This window comes from Anolis carolinensis, unplaced genomic scaffold (genome assembly GCF_035594765.1).
Source record: "Anolis carolinensis isolate JA03-04 unplaced genomic scaffold, rAnoCar3.1.pri scaffold_8, whole genome shotgun sequence".
NCBI classification, from domain to species: domain Eukaryota; kingdom Metazoa; phylum Chordata; class Lepidosauria; order Squamata; family Dactyloidae; genus Anolis; species Anolis carolinensis.
The window spans coordinates 20,440,831-20,458,533 of NW_026943819.1; the positions used below are offsets into that span (position 1 = coordinate 20,440,831).

Sequence of the window (17,703 nt, forward strand, 5' to 3'; positions counted from 1 at the left end):
ATCCACATCCTTGTGCTGATTGTAAGAGTGGTCCAGGATTTCTGTGTTCTTCAATAATATGCTGGGTCCAGGTTGATTCATTAAGTGCTGCTCTGGCTGATTTCTCTGGTTGAGTCAGTCTGCAGTGCCTTTCATGTTCTTTGATTCGTGTTTGGGCAATGCTGCGTTTGGTGGTCCCTATGTAGACTTGTCCACAGCTGCATAGTATACGGTAGAGTCCTGCAGAGGTGAGAGGATCCCTCTTGTCCTTTGCTGAACGTAGCATTTCTTGAATTTTCTTGATGGGTCTGTAGATAGTCTGTAGGTTGTGTTTCTCCACCAGTTGGTTCAGCAAAGGACAAAAGGGATCCTCTAACCCAGTGTTCTCAACCTGTGGGTCCCCAGGTGTTTTGGCCTACAACTCCCAGAAATCCCAGTCAGTTTCTGGGAGTTGCCCACAGGTTGAGAACCACTACTAACCTCTGCAAGAGTCTACTATATACCATGCAGCTGTGGATAAGTCTACATAAAAGGTAAAGGTTTCCCCTGACATTAAGTCCAGTCATGTCTGACTTTGGGGGTTGGTGCTCATCTCCATTTCTAAGCCGAAGAGCCGGGGTTGTCCGTAGACACCTCCAAGGTCATGTGGCCAGCATGACTGCATGGAGCGTCGTTACCTTCCCGCCAGAGCGGTACCTATTGATCTACTCATATTGGCATATTTTCGGACTGCTAGGTTGGCAGTTAGTCTACATAGGGACCACCAAATGCAGCAGCATTGCCCAGACACGAATCAAGGAATATAAAAGGCACTGCAGACTCACTCAACCAGAGAAATCAGCCACAGCAGAGCACTTGATGAACCAACCTGGACGCAGAATATTATTGGAGAACACAGAAATGCTGGACCACTCTCACAACCACCATGTCAGACTACACTGAGAAGCCACTGAAATCCACAAGAATGGGGACAATTTGAACAGAAAGGAGGAAACCATGGAAATGATCAAAATCTGGCTACCACTACAGTACAGTCTCACTTATCCAAGCTAAACGGGCCGGCAGAAGCTTGGATAAGCGAATATCTTGGATAATGAGGAGAGATTAAGGAAAAGCCTATTAAACATCAAATTAGGTTACGATTTTACAAATTAAGCACCAAAGCTTCATGTTATACAACAAATTTGACAGAAAAAGTAGTTTACTTTATGTAGTTATGTAGATTACTACATAACACAGTAGTGTTATGTAGTAATTACTGTATTTACGAATTTAGCACCAAAATATATTGAAAACATTGACTGCAAAAATGGCTTGGATTATCCAGAGGCTTGGATAAGCGAGACTCTACTGTATTTTAAAAAATCTCTAAAATCAGAACAGTAAATAAAGAACAACAGAGGAATTCCAGACAGGAAACAACCGGGGCCAGCTAACACCTCCCAACAATGGATTCTCCCAGACAGAATGCAGCCAGGCCTTGCAGCTGCAAGGCTTTTCAATGCTAATGAAGGTGACCAAATGCAATATTCATACCTGCCTCCAACAGGCAAGAGTTCTTTCTCACACCCTGGACATTGTTCCACAGATATAGATATAGATATATATGAACCCCACTTGGCTAGTTTCCAACAGACCTCACAAGCTCTGAGGATGCCTGCCACGGATGCAGGCGAAACGTCAGGAGAGAATGCTTCTGGGAAACTCACAGCACTATGCAGTAAGATGCTGGGCCCACCCTCCTCTCCTTCTTACCTGAGGCGGCGGAGGGTCTCTGCGGCGGAAGCGGGGTGGCCGTCGCCCTTCTTTCTCCTTCTCCTCCTCCGCTTCAAGGGCTGCTGCTGCAGCTGCTCCTCCAGCGGCGGCTCCTCAGCGCGGAGGCTTCTTCCACCCAACAGCAGCAGCGGCGGCGACCCCCGGCTGGCCCCATCCTCCTCCTCGTCTCCCTCCGCGACGAAAAGGGGGAAAGGCCTCGCTTGCACACAAAGGAGGCGCGGGAGGGAAAAAAGAGGCGGGAGGGCGCGCGGAACAACGGACAACACGCCGGGAAACCCAAAAAAAAGCAACAAAGGATGAAGCGGGAGGGCGCTTTTTTCCCCAGCCTTTCTTCTTCCTTTCCTCGTCGATTCCGCTTCTCAAAAGGGAGAGAAAAGGGGCGAGACTGACTGAGGCGCCGCAACGAGGCAGCACAAGGGGGCGGGACCACGGCAGGCTCCGCCCACTCCCAGGAGGAGGAACCGCCTAACCGGGCTGCCTTTCATGCCGCGGAGAGGCGGAGCTTGCAATCACCCCGCCCCTTTCTTCTTCTTTTTACCTCTTGTAAGCATTATCACTGCTATTGGAGGTCCCGCCCCTTAGCTGCCTTTCATACCGCGGGGGGGCGGAGCTTGAAATCACCCCGCCCCTTTCTTCTTCTTTACCTCTTGTAAGCCTTATCACTGCTGTTGGAGGCCCCGCCCCTTAGCTGCCTTTCATGCCGCGGAGGGGCGGAGCTTGAAATCACCCCGCCCCTTTCTTCTTTTTTACCTCAGCGAAGTGCGCTAACGCGCTGAGCTGCTGAACTTGCAGACCGAAAGGTCCCAGGTTCAAATCCCGTGAGCGGCCGCTGTTAGCTCCAGCTCCTGCCAACCTAGCAGTTCAAAAGCATGCCAATGTGAGTAGATCAATAGGTACCCTTACGGCGTTCCATGCAGTCATGCCAATGGCCACATGACCTTGGAGGTGTCTACGGACAACGCCGGCTCTTCGGCTTAGAAATGGAGATAAGCACCACACCCCAGAGTCAGACATGACTGGACTTAACGTCAGGGGAAACCTTTACCTTATCACTGCTATTGGAGGTCCCGCCCCTTAGCTGCCTTTCATGCCGCTGATGGGCGGAGCTTACAATGACCCCGCCCATTTCTTCTTTTTCCAGCTGTTACAGTATAAGCCTTATCGCTGCTATTGGAAGCCACGCCCCTTATCTGCCTTTCATGCCGTGGAGGGGCGGAGCTTACAATGACCCCGCCCATTCTTTTTTTCACCTCTTGTAAGCCTTATCACTGCTATTGTTGATTTTATTTTTAAATGAGATTACTGTCTTCCTGATCACCCAATATTTTATCCTGAGCCTTACGTTGAGCCTGTATAATTTTTGCCTCTATATACAGTAGAGTCTCACTTATCCAACATAAACGGTCCGGCAGAATGTTGGATAAGTGAATATGTTGGATAATAAGGAGGGATTAAGGAAATGCCTATTACACATCAAATTAGGTTATGATTTTACAAATTAAGCACCAAAACATCATGTTATACAACAAATTTGACAGAAAAAGTAGTTCAATACACAGTAATGCTATGTAGTAATTACTGTATTTACGAATTTAGAACCAAAATATCACGATGTATTGAAAACATTGACTACAAAAATGCATTGGATAATCCAGAACGTTGGATAAGTGAGACTCTACTGTAATACGAATACCTAATCTAATAATAGTATAGCCCAGAAACCACTCCAATAATAGTAGAGTCTTACTATTACAGATTGGTATTATTATTGCAGATTTATTTTTATATTATTATTATTACTATTATTACAATATCAATAAATTTATTGATTATCCCTTAGGCCATATCATGCGATGTGCGGGACTTGATGAATCCAAGGCTGGAGTTAAAATTGCTGGAAGAAATGTTAACAAACCTAGATACTCAGATGATACCAGTTTGATGGCTGAAAGCGAGGAGGAGCTGAGGAGCCTTACCACCAAAGTGAAAGAAGAAAGTGCAAAAGTTGGGTTGCTGGAGCTATAAGCAAGGTAAGCAACTGCGGGTGGCGCAACTTGCAACTTGCAGTTAAACATCAAGAAAACCAAGATGATGGCAACCAGACTGGTAGATAACTGGTAAATAGAGGAAGAATACGTGTAGGCAGTGACAGACTTTGTATTTCTAGGAGCAAAGATTACTGCAGTCAGGAAATCAGGAAACATCTATTTCTTGGGAGGAGAGTAATGCCCAATCTTAATAAAATTGTAAAGAGTAGAGACATCACACTGGCAACAAAGGTCCGCATAGTTAAACAATGGTATTTGTTAATGTGGGATTTATGTATTGATAGTGTTTAAATGAAATTTGTGTCTTGCCAGTATTGCATACTGATTGCATCATCCAGAGTGTAACATAGTCTGGAAAGAGTTAATTACTAAGAAGCTGTGATGACCTTGATGTGTGGCTGGAACTGGGGAGCGTCCAGACACAAGTGTGTATGCATTACTGATTGCATCAGTTCAGTTCTGAGTTGAGTCAAGTCCTGTGTTCGTCTATTGTCTGCAAGTCTGTTTGTCTTGATTATTACTGCTTTCAGTAAAACTTGTATATAGTTTTACCAAAGTCTCTGGGTGTCTCTTCGTTCTGCGTTCCACTGATTCCATCCAAATGCTGCTGAGCTGCTAATACTCTGACAGTATTCCCCATAGTAACCTATGGATGTGAGAGCTGGACTATAAGGAAGGGTGAGTGAAGGAAGATAGACATATTTGAACTATGGTGTTGGAGGAAAATCCTGAGAGTGCCTTGGACCGCAAGAAGATCCAACCAGTCCATCCTCCGGGAAATAATGCCCGGCTGCTCACTGGGGGGGAAGGATATTAGAGGCAAAGATTTGGGCACATAATGAGAAGACAGGAAAGCTTGGAGAAGATAAAGATAATGATGCTGGGGAAAACTGAAGGAAAAAGGAAGAGGGGCCAACCAAGGGCAAGATAGTGGTATCCCTGAAGTGGCTGGCTTGACCTTGAAGGAGCTGGGAGTGGTAATGGCCGACAGGGAGCTCTGGTGTGGGCTGGTCCATGAGGCCACAAAGAGTCACGAAGAGTAAGAAGCGACTGAATGAATAAACATCAAATTATTATTACATATTTATTTGCATATAATGGTACAGCACACATGCATATTAGGTCCACATGTCTATGATTTGTCTCTGAATACCAGGCTCTTCCCAAGGGCCTAGGATATTTTCGTAGGATGTGTGGAGTTCTGAGAAGCGTTGCCTTCTTTCTGCAGCATGTGGCTCGATGTTCTGTCCAAATTATGGCTTTTCCTGTGCTTTTTGAGGCAGCCTTCCAGATGTTACTGGATCACAGCTCCCATCTACTCTAGTCATGGAGGGGTAGTCCAACATCTGGAGGGCCACATAGAATGGCAAGGAGGTCTGAATTCGGCCCACAGGTTTGACACATGTGTATTTGGGTCTGTAAATAGCAAGTTTTCTTTGAAACCTGTTCTTTGTTCATCTCAGAAGTGCCCCCTTCTCTGTTCCATCTTGTCAAAAGGCATAAAAGACCAGGAAGGGAGTAATCAGGGGAGAAAAGCAAGCAAGCCCAGTTCTATTTACGCCATATGTTGAATGTACCTGCATAGACAGAATATATCAGGCGGTCAATCTCTGTGGGAAACAAGCAGCAGGAAGCCTTCTACATAAAATGCTAGTTTTCCGTCTGGACTGGTAGCATTTACTCACACAGACTGAAGATACCCGTCATAAGACATTTGCCGGTGTGAAGGAGGCCCGAAGACAAGTGTTGGGATGAGAGAGAGACGGAAATAGCCAAGCAGTCACAGTGCGCTTTAGCTCCATGACTTGGCTCAGTCAAGGAAAGGTTTCATTCACGGATGTGTCAATCTGGGCAGAGTAGGCTGAGACAGTCCCTGCAGTTTTCAAAACATTGGCTCCCAGGTTACTGTTTCTGAAGCTAAAATGTAGCATTAAAAAGTTACATTTTTCAAGGTTGTTATTTGTAAATTTGTAAACAAGGTGTGCTAAACTAGATTGAGCCAAAATCTTCATATGGAGTTGTTGGGGCGTTCTGTCTGTTCATAAATAGGAACTCGAGCTCAACAATTTTGTTTATCATGGATTTAAAAAGGATACTCTAGTCTTGCCAGGATCTGGAGACATGTGTTAGCAATTGTGATTTTTAATCTGCATTTCATTTGTGGATTTTAATTTCTATTTAACTCTGTGTGTCTTGTTATATGTTTTTATAGTATTTTATCTGTCATTTTAATTATGTTGTATCCCTTTTCAACCCACAGGGAGATGTGGGTAATAAATTCATTATTATTATTATTATTATTATTATTATTTTATTATGACACAGCAAACAAGATAGATATGCTGGATTTCGTATCACAAAATCACAAGTCAAACACTTCCCAAGCGTTTAGAACTGTGTGATGTATTTTCGGATGATGCGTGCAGATCCCAGTAGGGTGGCCTTTTGCAGTTGACAGATCGTAATTTTGTCAATGTCTATTGTTTCCAAATGCCGGCTGAGATCTTTTGGCACGGCACCCAGTGTGCCCATCACCACCGGGACCACCTGCACTGGTTTCTGCCAGAGTCTTTGCAGTTCAATCTTGAGGTCCTGATAGCGGCTGAGTTTTTCCTGTTGTTTTTCGTCGATGCGACTGTCACCTGGGATGGCAACATCAATGATCCAAACCTTGTTCTTTTCCACAACTGTGATGTCTGGTGTGTTGTGTTCCAGAACTTTGTCAGTCTGGATTCGGAAGTCCCACAGTATCTTTGCGTGCTCATTTTCCAATACTTTTGCAGGTTTGTGATCCTCAGAATGGTTAAGCCCCCCCACCACGGCAAGGTGGCACCTACAGGGGGGATCATTATTATTATTATTATTATTGTTATTATTATTAGCATACTCTCCAACATTCACATACAAAAACTGGGGCATTTACTAGCCAAACAGCATCAGAGGGTGGTACAGATCAGGGCTTCTTAATTTTTTCCCACTTATGACCCCCCTCTGCCGGAAATGATTTTACACGACCCAGATGACTAGATATATAAAACAGGCAGAAAACCAAACATTTACTGATAACAAATCAGTATTTGCAAGACTTGCTAAACAGGCTAAGTTCCCTTTTTATGAAGTACAGCTGAAACTTCTTCTGCAGAGTCCACTGTAAACACTCCAAGTGCACATTGTTGCTAACAAATTCAAGGAAAGGGCTAAAATAACCACCAAATTCAGTTATGAATAAGGAAGAAACACAGCCTAGGAGAGGCTAAAATAGTTTGTTTTTTTCCTGAGGCTCCATCAACACTGCCATATAATGTGGTTTCACCCAAATACCTTGCAGATATTCAAATACGTGAAGCAAGGTGCAAATTTTCTCAAAATACATTTCAGGAGATCAGAAAAAAATCTAGTTTCATAGAGACTATTAAATCCACAATTTGGAAGGGGTGTAGTTTTTGTTTGTTTTGTTTTGTTTTGTTTACCATGCGTGTATATTTTAGTATTAAAATCTTGTGGTGCAGACTTCTGAAAACTCTTTCTTTCCATTTCTTTTTTCTTCATATTTTTTCCCATACCGTTGCATGCCCCTCATCTTATAATGTCTTTAAATCAGCTTGAACTCTTCTTCACAGATACATTGTGTATCAATGTGACATCAACCTCCGATCAATAACTTGCTGCTTGTGCCTTTCATGAATTATGGAACTATTGATACCTGGCAATTCAATACTTTGTGTCACAGTTGCAATTATCTATTAATTTGTCAAAGATTCCTCTCCTTTACAATAAAATCACCTCGATCATGTTTAGCTAAAACTTGGAATTTTAGTAAGTTTTTTTTTCTTGAGTAGATGAGAGGAGGAGAATCTGATTCATTGCTCCCAGCATGTCCCTACACAGGCTTATCAGTGTCTTAACAATACTATACTCCACTAATCCTAAGAATATGGCATGCAGGCACAGCTACAGCAGTATTTTGAAGAGTTGGAAGAAATCAAAATGGCTTGAGATGTTACATTTTATTGACCTGACAAGGTTTGAAGAGAATATGGAAACATATTGTACAGAACAACTGATGCAAAACTAAGAATGAGAGAACAGCAGAACTATCAGCAGATAAAAAAAATATCTTTTTGGTCTTGGAGATTCAAAACAACTAAGAGAAGAGGCTCTTTAAATTGTGGCTCTTGCTTCCGAGTAAATTAAAATGCAAACTTGTTAATAGCATACAGATATGGAGCTGCAAGCTGTTTTCTGTTCCTACCAGCAAAGCCCATTCCCTTTGCTTTTCTCCTTTCCCGCGGAAGACTCTATAAATAGGTCATCCATATTTGGGTGCGGGGCACACTTTTAATATGAGTGTTAATCGATTTCCCCCCTGCTCTAACAGAGGTGTGCCAGATTCAATTCGTGAACAATTGTTACCAAGGAAGCATGAGAAAATCAGGAAAGTATGCATTAGCCTTGGAGACTATCTATTACAAACTGAATACTGGAAGTTTTTTTCCCCAGTCTGAACTGTTTTAAAATTGAATGTCTTGATGGCCACATTTTGAAGGGAGGTCAGTCTGCTTTCTAGTTTCACACTACACAGATAGCCCTGCTGTAGAGATTTCAGCTAGGTTAGTTAGCCGATCCCTCATTGTTTGAGGATGATGGTTTTCCAGGTGTAGTGTTCTGGCGGTGGGTACGTAGGTGACTGTGGAGCCCCATTTTTGACCCACATGTTATTCCACAGTGAAGACATAGGTTTCCAGATGGAAGGTGGTCCCGCTCAGGCTTGGCTTGACGTATCTTCCTCTTGACACATTTCTCCCTTTCGCCCTCCATTTGTGCCTCTTCAAATTCCACAGCACTGCTGGTCACAGCTGACCTCCAGCTAGACTGCTCAAGGGCCAGGGCTTCCCAGTTCTCAGTGTCTATGCCACAGTTTTTAAGCTAGGACCACTGCTCTGCCCTCAATGCGCTGTTTATAAGGAGAGTGTCTTAATCTTGTTGAGAACAGATTGGGGTGGCACAGATGAGCGTTTACCAATAATTTAAAGTTCCAAATCTTGACTCCTCCTGGGACTAACTAATGAAAAGTCTGTCAGAGTATTGTAGCTCCAAACCTGGATCAGCATCAGGATCTGGATCAGTATGGGCCTGGGCTTGGGCCCATAACCCAATGTCAGAGTATTGTAGCGCAGCAGTAGTAGTATGAAAAGCAATGAAGCGCAGAATGAAGCAACACTTCGAGACGTCAGTAAAAGCAATATACAAAGCTTTACTGAATGGAGCAGTAAACAGCACAAACAGACTCTTGCAGACAACAAACAAACACAGGACTGATCTGTTCTCCAACAGATCTCAAACTCGACTTGAACTCAAGACAGACTGAACTGATGCAATAGATATGCACATACTCTTGTGTCTGGATCCTCCCTAGTTCCAGCCACACACCAAGGTCATCATAGCTCAGTAGTGATTAACTCTTTACACACTATCACACACTCTGGATGACGCAATCTGACTGCAATACAAGCATGGCACAAATTACATTTAAACACTCTCATTACACAAATCTCACATTGACAAAGTCTTTGTAGGAAAGAGTAGAAATATTTCCTATAGTATCAGGTCATTTTCTCATGTTCAGTTTTGCTGCTTATTTATGCAAAAAATGTAAAGAGATCAGATGGCAATTGCACTAAACTCACCTAGCTCTTAACTAAGATCATCATGGCAGATCTGGTCAATAGGAACTTCAATACATAATGAAATACATCATTGTTTTATCACTGTTTGGAGCATATACATGCCTCATAGGTGCTCCATTTTTTGAAAAGGATTATTTTCTAACCTTTACTTCACACATATATTATTCATATTACATATGAAGTTTTAAAAGCAAACAGCCAACTTCTGTACATGTCCACTTAAGAGCATATCCCTTTGAGACAAATTTAGCACATATATTTTCTTAATGTATTGAGGCAGAGCTTGACATCTCCCAGTATTACTTAGATGGCATGGTGCAAAAAGCAAAATTCCCAAACTTTGAATAGGGACAACATGAAAAGTAACTGTCAAAGCTTGAGAAAGATGCTTCGTTGCTCTATTGCAGTGCAAAAATGTAACTTTGGCAAGCTTTGGTTACTATTTCTCTTTATAAATGGAGGCATATATAGATGTATTTCTGCAAAGGCTCTAACATGACTTCATAGATCTGGACCAAATTTGATGCACATAATTTTAAAGCCAAATGTTCTGGATTCAAGGCAATGGTCTCCTTCTTTTTCTTGTCTTCTGTAAGGCACATCTTTTGTCTGCAGGACTATGTTTCTGTAAGCCTATAAAGTCAGATTTATCTCTGTGAATTACCCTGAGAGAAGATGATGAAAAATAAATACAAATAAATGCATGACATTTTTGCAGTCAGAGTCTATGACGTTTTGCTATTGCGACTGGGCTGTTACCCTTTGCAATCCGGAATGAAAGGTCATTCCGCTTTGCTCACTTCAAAGCTTCACGTTGGTGGGTGATGTCCAAGAGTTGTGTACAAAGGGCAAAAAAGAGAGGAATTTGTCAATCCTATTAGCTGAACAGACCTGCATTCCCAGTGCTCTTTTACAGCAAAGAATGGAAATAATTTGCACAGGGTTGGCTTTGTCGAAGAGAGCTTCTTTCCTCGCTGGCTTCACAATAGTGGGTTTTTCTGGAAGCAGAGAGTGATATAAAGCACTCCCTTGTTTTGGTCTTTCAACATGGGAGTGATTTGTCCAAGTACTCCCAGGGTAAATTAAGTAAAGTGTCCCAGAGAGGAAAGAGAATGAGACTTTTGTCAAATGAAGTCATTCCTGATACTTTGGCCGGTCCACTTTTTTCCATACCCTATCATCTAAATTAGATTTCCAAGTGCTCACAAGGGAGAAGGAATCTGGGAATGAGGCAGGGAGCAAAGAATCTGGGGACATCTGAAGCTGTTTTTCTAGTGGGATCTGATAAGTAAAGGACCACACATTTTCTTGATCAAAGGCTGTGTCTGCAGTGCAGAAACAGTTCAACTTTGGTATCATTTGAGCTGCTATAGCTCAATGCTATGGAATCCAAGGACTTGTAGTTTGGTGAGGCACCCAACACTATTTGGCAGAGAAGGTGAAAGACAGAATTACTTTGATTGGGTCAACTAAAAGTTCTACAAAATAAATATGCTTTCAAGTTCTCCAAGTGGTTTTATCAAGGGAAATGTTACAAACAGCAAGTTGGAGGGAAGCAGATGTGACACTAAATGAGTAGAGTTTTATGGGAAACAAGGGAGGAGAGGTGTACAAATATTAAAATTTGGATTGAGTGGTCTTTCTTTAGAAATGTTGGTCTCGGGCCAGTTACCGAGTACTACAGAAAGCAAGCAACAAAGAAATCTTTGAACATTTAACGGTAAAAGAAAATATTAAGTCTAGTCATGTCCGACTCTGGGTGTGGTGCTCATCTCCATTTCTAAGCCGAAGAGCCGGCATGACTGCATGGAGTGCCATTATCTTATCTTATTGATCTACTCACATTTGCATGTTTTCAAACTGCTAGGTTGGCAGAAGCTGGGGCTAACAGTGGGAGCTCACCTCAGGATTTGAACTGCCGACCTTTCGGTCAACAAATTCAGCGGCTCAGCAGTTTAACCTGCTGCACTACCGGTATTTAAAATCCAGCTGTTATTCAGAGCTCATTGTAACCTGGGTGAAGCATGAAGACTAATTGATTGATATGAGCCATACTTATGAAGACCATCTCTCTTTTTTTCAGTGAATGTAGGTAGGTGTCAGGACCCAGGCTGCAGAACACCAATAACCATGCGCAGAGACCAGAATCTATCTAATATCTTTATTAAGGAAATATATAAAGTCAATAAAAAGAAGTGTAGAATATAGTTCAGAAGTAGACCTTTCGGGAAAGGTCAAATATAGTCCAGGAAAATAATGTCCAATATGCAATATTAAAGTCCAAAGTTATAATCCGATAACCGAAACACACACTTTGCCAAGCAAAGTGTGGGGAAATGGCAGGGTCTTTTAGTCCAATGGAACTTGACAAACAAGGCTGGAAGCAAACTAGATTCTTGGCAAACAAGGCTTGATACGTGGCAACAAGAGGCAAGAAGCAAGGGCTAGGTCCATGGCAAGGTCCGTGGAAACAAGGAAAGCTTGATGCTAGAACAAGGTCCGTGAAACAAGGCTTGGAACTTTGTCCTGGAGGCAAGGAACTGGAGTAGCGTAGCCCACACACAATCTCACTCCACAAGGTGACGAATTGACTCCGCAAGGATTTCTTAGCGGGTAAACACCTATATAGGATCTTGTTTTCCCGCCAAGGAACACTTTCCCTGGGGAACAAGAAACGAAACCTATACTGTGTCCAGATGCATGACTCCTTAAGATTTCCCAAGGGAAACAGGCTTAATCAGCTAATTGTCTGGCAGCAATCCTGGCGCTTCTGCGATTCGCCTCCCTAGCGCCTCTATCTTGATTATAATAATCCCGGCGAGAAAATGGGGGAGATTTCTGCTCAAGGCTTGTTTGGCTGACTTCTTGTGGGCAAACATCTTGCAGGTGCGAGGGCTCCGTTTCTGGCTGAAACGGTAGGAAACCCAAGTTTTCCTCTTCATCTGCCACAATAGTACTGGGAACGGGACTACATGGCCCATGAGTCATCACAGTAGGAGAGTGGAGTCTTTTGGTGGATCATTTCCCAGTGATACTTAATGCCACCCTAAAACCCGATCACCATGGGACTCTCTATTCACTGTTCTATTATTCAGTGAAATGGATCCCCATCACAGGACAAGAAGACAGTGTTTGCTTTCAAAGCTATTGTTCAAGCCTGGTTATTATTCACACGCAATCACAGAAATAGAAGGGGGGTGCACACAGGTGTTTATATGCACGCACACAAATGCTGGCATTGGGGTGGGAAGAAATTGTCCTCAAAACAATCCAGAAAAAATTGAGGGGTGCTTAAGCCAAAGGTTTTGCATTGCAGAAAAGCCCTTTCCAAAACCTACGTTTCAGATTTGGCTTTAGAACTAACAGGTTCTGGGGCATTCCTGAACTGGCACTGCTACACATAAGTAAACCCTATTGATTCTGTGGATTTACTCTGAAACTAGAAAAATTTCGATTAATGGTATGTTTAATAAGCTGTGAATAGGACATTTGAAACAAATCTCTTTTTCTTAGGTCCTTTCTCTAATAGAACAGAAATGAATGTTCCCCCTTATTATTTGATATGTTTTCCCCCTTTCAGATTGTATAAAAGACTTGTTGTTCCTGTGCAGTGTTTGGCCTTGGGATATTATTTGGAACATGAGTATTGTGGATTCATTACTACTCGGTTCTGTCCATAGAGATATTGTTAAGAAATGTTTTCACTCTTAATAACAAGGTTAGAAGCAAAGGGCAAAATCACTGGCAGCACAGCAAAATAGTAAACCCCAGAAGTTGATCCAGCTGCTTTTGTTTACGGTACCTCTACCTTATCAGTATAGTCGAAGAGAATGTTGGTCTATGAATATCAGTGAATTGTGGGTGTTTTATCCATGAAGAGTGGAGAATGAGCTATCTTCCCCATGCTATTGGACTATAACTCCCATCATATCTTACCATTGGCTGTTCTGGCTAGAGCAGAAAGCAACATTGGAAATGTAATCTCCAATTCGATTTCTAAATGAATAATTTGATCTTTTTAATATGTTAATAGCAAACCCATTCTTCCAATTTTCTTGTAGCCAAAATGTCACCATTCATACACAAGATAAATAATGGTTTTAACACCAGATAGCCCTTGACATGCATAGCAGGACAAGTTTCAGATATTATAGTTGGAACTATAATTTAGATACATCTACAGTACACACATATTCACATCCATTTATATATCTTACTATAGAAGATTGGCTATGTTAAGAAGAAACTGCTTCATACCGAGGCATATTTATGTGCAAATCCTTAAGTAAGTCTTTCTTCCAAGTGAGATAATGCTTTATAATCACAACATCACAATGAAATTTAATTTGCAACAGCGATCCCAACAATGCTGTAGTTCGTTCCACTAGTATATCGCTACTGAGATCTATTGAGCTTAGATTCCAAAATACAGATGCGTAATACTGCTTGCCATTTGTTCTACAAATAAAAAAAGCGAATTAAGAGCATTTTAGATATCTTGGGGGAAATAAACATTCAGGCCTTTAAAAATACAATTGAAAGCTTACTGCTTATCCAGCCAGAAATGGAACATTAAGTAAATGCAATGCCTTTGTAAATCCTGACAAATCTAATCAAAATTATTCAAATGTTCATTTTTTCATTGTTTCCCCTGATCCTCTTGGAATTAAGGGCAAAAGAAACCCTGATTTTGGCAGGGCCAAGATTTTTGTCAATAATCCTTACCCTCACTCATCCCTCTGCACTTGGGAAGTGTTTGAGAGACAAATGATGTCCACAGTGAGCAATAAAGCTACAGATCTTAATGCTAATTACAGATCGAAAGCAAAAATGAGAAAGAAGATGGAAAGTGCTTTAGAGAAAGTCAGTAGCAGCAGGTATTTGCTAAGTAAAAAGGTCCGGCAGACATTTGTGCATTTACCCAGGATTAGGAGCTAGCAGAGTGGCAGAAAAGTTCATTGACAAGACAGTTGTCTAGTGGGAGGGAAAAGCCCAATATTTAGAGCATATTAGAAGCCACAACCAAGAATTGGAAAGGCAATGGAAGCAGGAACTGGGCTCCTGATTGTATCTCCATTTCTGAGTTTAGTACAGAGCTGTTTCAAGATTACAAAACACCATAAAGCAAATGTACACAAAATTAGTGTTATCAGTTTCTTAAGGAAAGTTCATTTTGATATGGGACAGAAAGCCGCTTTGGTATTGGACATTCAGTCTTGGAGATCTAGGTTCGAGTCCCCATGTAACAGTGGAACTCACTGGGTGACTTTGGATTACTACTTTGGCCTACCTCACAGAGTTGTTGTGAGGATAAGGAGAAAAGGGGAGCCATGACTACTGTCTTAGATAAGCTGGAGGGAAGATGTGATAAAAATCTAAGAATGAATTAAGAAACGCATCTATCAGGGTGATGATATAAGGGCATAAATTGTAGGCGTTTGTTGGAAAGGGACAATTATTGTGTTGGAAAGGGACAATTGATGAAAAACTTTGAGAAAGCACAATCAGATTAAAATAACAATTGCAAATAAATTACATGCCAACTGTTGCATTTGACTAGGGCATTGATCACCTCCACCTACCCATTTCCTTTCCCTGCCCTCTTCTTAGCCCATTGTTGTGTTCAGCAATAGTCCCAACTCCGGCTGTGCAGTTGGAACAATTACACACCTGATGCAACCCAAAGAGGGATGTGCAATGTTCATGAAAAGTTCATGCAGCACATTGTCAGATTAAGATAATGTAATGTTTTCCTTTCAACATTAAATCCTTCAGCAGGCTTTCAGGCTGAGAGATGAAAAGCCAGATACCAGTTTGCTCAAAGGCGTACCGAGGGCACCAGGCCAGACGGAGTTGCAGAATTCCAAGCAGTTATGCCTGCAGCCTATATATTTGTTTTCTTCCCTATGCAATTGCCTTTCAGAAGCTTTGGCTTGCAATGCTTACCATCTATTGGTGGAAAACGGTTTCAAACGCCTTGGGTAGATTGCTCCATCATAGAAGCTCCTTTGCAAAATGTCTCTTGGATGTCTTTATGGAACTGAATGCATATATCATATCCTCAATCCATACTAATTTAGTGAGGACAGTCCCAATTAATCCTAGGTGGTCTACACTTTTGGATATATATTTTTAAAATATCCCAGTTTCTCTCATCTCCTTTTACTTTTACTTTTTGTCCACATTTGAACTCAGTTGCTGCAAACAGTTCAACATGCAACCATAGTCCTGCCTTCCCAGCAAACTATTGTCACCTCTCCTTGCTTCAATATTAATATCTTTTACTTTCTTTACTTTAACATTGCTTGGGTTCATGTGTCCAGATTTTATTCTGTGAAATGTTGGAAGGTGTGTAAGAGAGGTGGAAGACGACATCATACTTCTTGATGTTTTACAGAACTCCAGCTCCATGAACCTTGACCTCACTACACCAATCTCTTTCCCTCCGTCCCCCTCTTTCTGCGTTTTTATTATTTACTGATAGTTCAGAATTTTGGCCTGTAATGCTTCTGAGCATCTTTCCATCCAGATCTGAATTCATTAGGAGCTACAGCTGTTTGGAGGAAAATGCTCAGCATCCTTTCCTTGCCAGGCTCCCGCAAACTTGGCTGGTTTGCTTAAGAGCCATATTGCTATTGCTTCTTAGTAGGAAGTCAATGATCTTATAGTATTAAATTGATGCTTGCAGCCAAGATTAGGCAATGGAATTAGGGGAAATAACACCTGCCTGATGAGAAGCCAGTCAGTATAGGGGATCGCTCTATTTAAATGGGGATTAGCATCTGACGCAATGAATGTTGCAGGATCAGATATCTCTGAGCGTTTCATGAAGTGCCCCTGTGCACGTACTTTGGGTGGTTTTTTTTATATATATTTAGGGGGAACTAAAATAAATTGAGTGGTTCCCATCTTTCCTCCCCTCTCTGTGACCTCTGTCCTCATCTGCTAAATCCCAATGGGATCAGGCAGCAGCCCTTCTATGTGTCAGGACCATGTCTTGGAATTGCGCTTGCTTTGCTCACTATTTTTTTCAGACCTCACTGCTACACAGTGTTGATGAATATAGCAGAACCCTATGGGATGCTGTGGTATCTGCCATCCCAAATGTAAAAGGATGCTGCTTTCTAACCAAGTCATTCTCTATTATCTCAGCAGCTGATAGATTTCCGAGTGAAATGTGCAGAGAATGTTTATTAAATGGTGTGTCTGCCAGAGGTGGGAAATTTTGATCATCAGCTGGTTATGATAACAATCACAGGATCTATTAATTATAGAAATACAGGAAGGGAGAGCTGTTTTCTTGGGCATGTCTGCTCCAGAAAGCAATTTATTTTCTTTTATCCCCCTCCACCGCAACCACTACTCCCAGTTGTTAACACTATATCTATAAACAGCTGTGGAAAATTAAACCAGCCTTCTTTGGATCAAGTTTACAAATGCTGGCAAGTAAAGTTTTGCTTATAGCATCCAACTAGCTTTGGTATAAAGGACTTCTCTTGTACAATTGCTAAGAATACAACCAGCATCATTATCTGTCAGTCATTATGGGGATTTTTTTTCCAGTGGCGCAGTCTTCCAAGCCGCCCTGTCAATTTTGACAGCTTGTTTAGTTGTCAGATCTCTTCCAGAATGATGACCAAAACACACATTTAAATCTGGGAAGTTACCTTTACTAGGTAAAGGTAAAGGTTTTCCCTGACGTTAAGTCCAGTCATGTCTGATTCTGGGGGTTGGTGCTCATCTCCATTTCTAAGCCAAAGAGCCGGTGTTGTCCATAGACACCTCCAAGGTCATGTGGCTGGCATGACTGCATGGAGCACTGTTACCTTTCCCGCCGGAGTGATATCTATTTATCGACTCACATTTTCATGTTTTTGAACTGCTAGTTTGGCAGAAGCTGGAGCTAACAGCATGTGCTCACTCCGCTCCCCGGATTTGAACCTGCAACCTTTCAGTGTGCAAGCTCAGCAGCTCAGCGATTTAACACACTGCACCACCGGGGGCTCCTGCACCATTTTTACTAGACCACTCATAAAACGCAGAGATCACAAAAGATAAAATAGTCCTAAACCTATTTAGTGAAACGCAACTAGACTACCTCATTGTATCAGTGGAACTTGCATAAGTGTTGGCTTAACAAGCTCCAACTGATTCAATAGATTTAGTCTAGTTGAGACAGAAATTGGATTTAGGTCATAGTATTCAATAGGGGG

At 42.0% G+C, this 17,703-nt stretch overlaps 2 protein-coding genes and 1 long non-coding RNA gene across 4 annotated transcripts in view; 1 reads left to right on the plus strand and 2 right to left on the minus strand.

Annotated features, from left to right (window-relative positions):
• The window catches only part of arhgap32 (Rho GTPase activating protein 32), a 169,347-nt gene extending 167,482 nt beyond the window's left edge, over nt 1-1,865 (minus strand). The window contains exon 1 of one of the 2 annotated variants that reach the window (XM_062960952.1): nt 1,735-1,865. The gene's annotated coding sequence lies outside the window, so the exon portion shown is untranslated. The remainder of the gene's footprint in view (nt 1-1,734) is intronic. The other variant, XM_062960953.1, reaches the window with a different exon arrangement.
• Nucleotides 1-17,703, minus strand: part of LOC134293432 (uncharacterized) — a 451,452-nt gene that overhangs the window by 71,414 nt on the left and 362,335 nt on the right. The window lies entirely within an intron of this gene.
• LOC134293518 (uncharacterized) overlaps nt 2,515-17,703 on the plus strand; it is a 54,707-nt gene continuing 39,518 nt past the window's right edge. The window contains exons 1-2 of the long non-coding RNA XR_010000456.1: nt 2,515-2,632; nt 3,596-3,785. This is a non-coding gene — a long non-coding RNA (uncharacterized LOC134293518). The remainder of the gene's footprint in view (nt 2,633-3,595; nt 3,786-17,703) is intronic.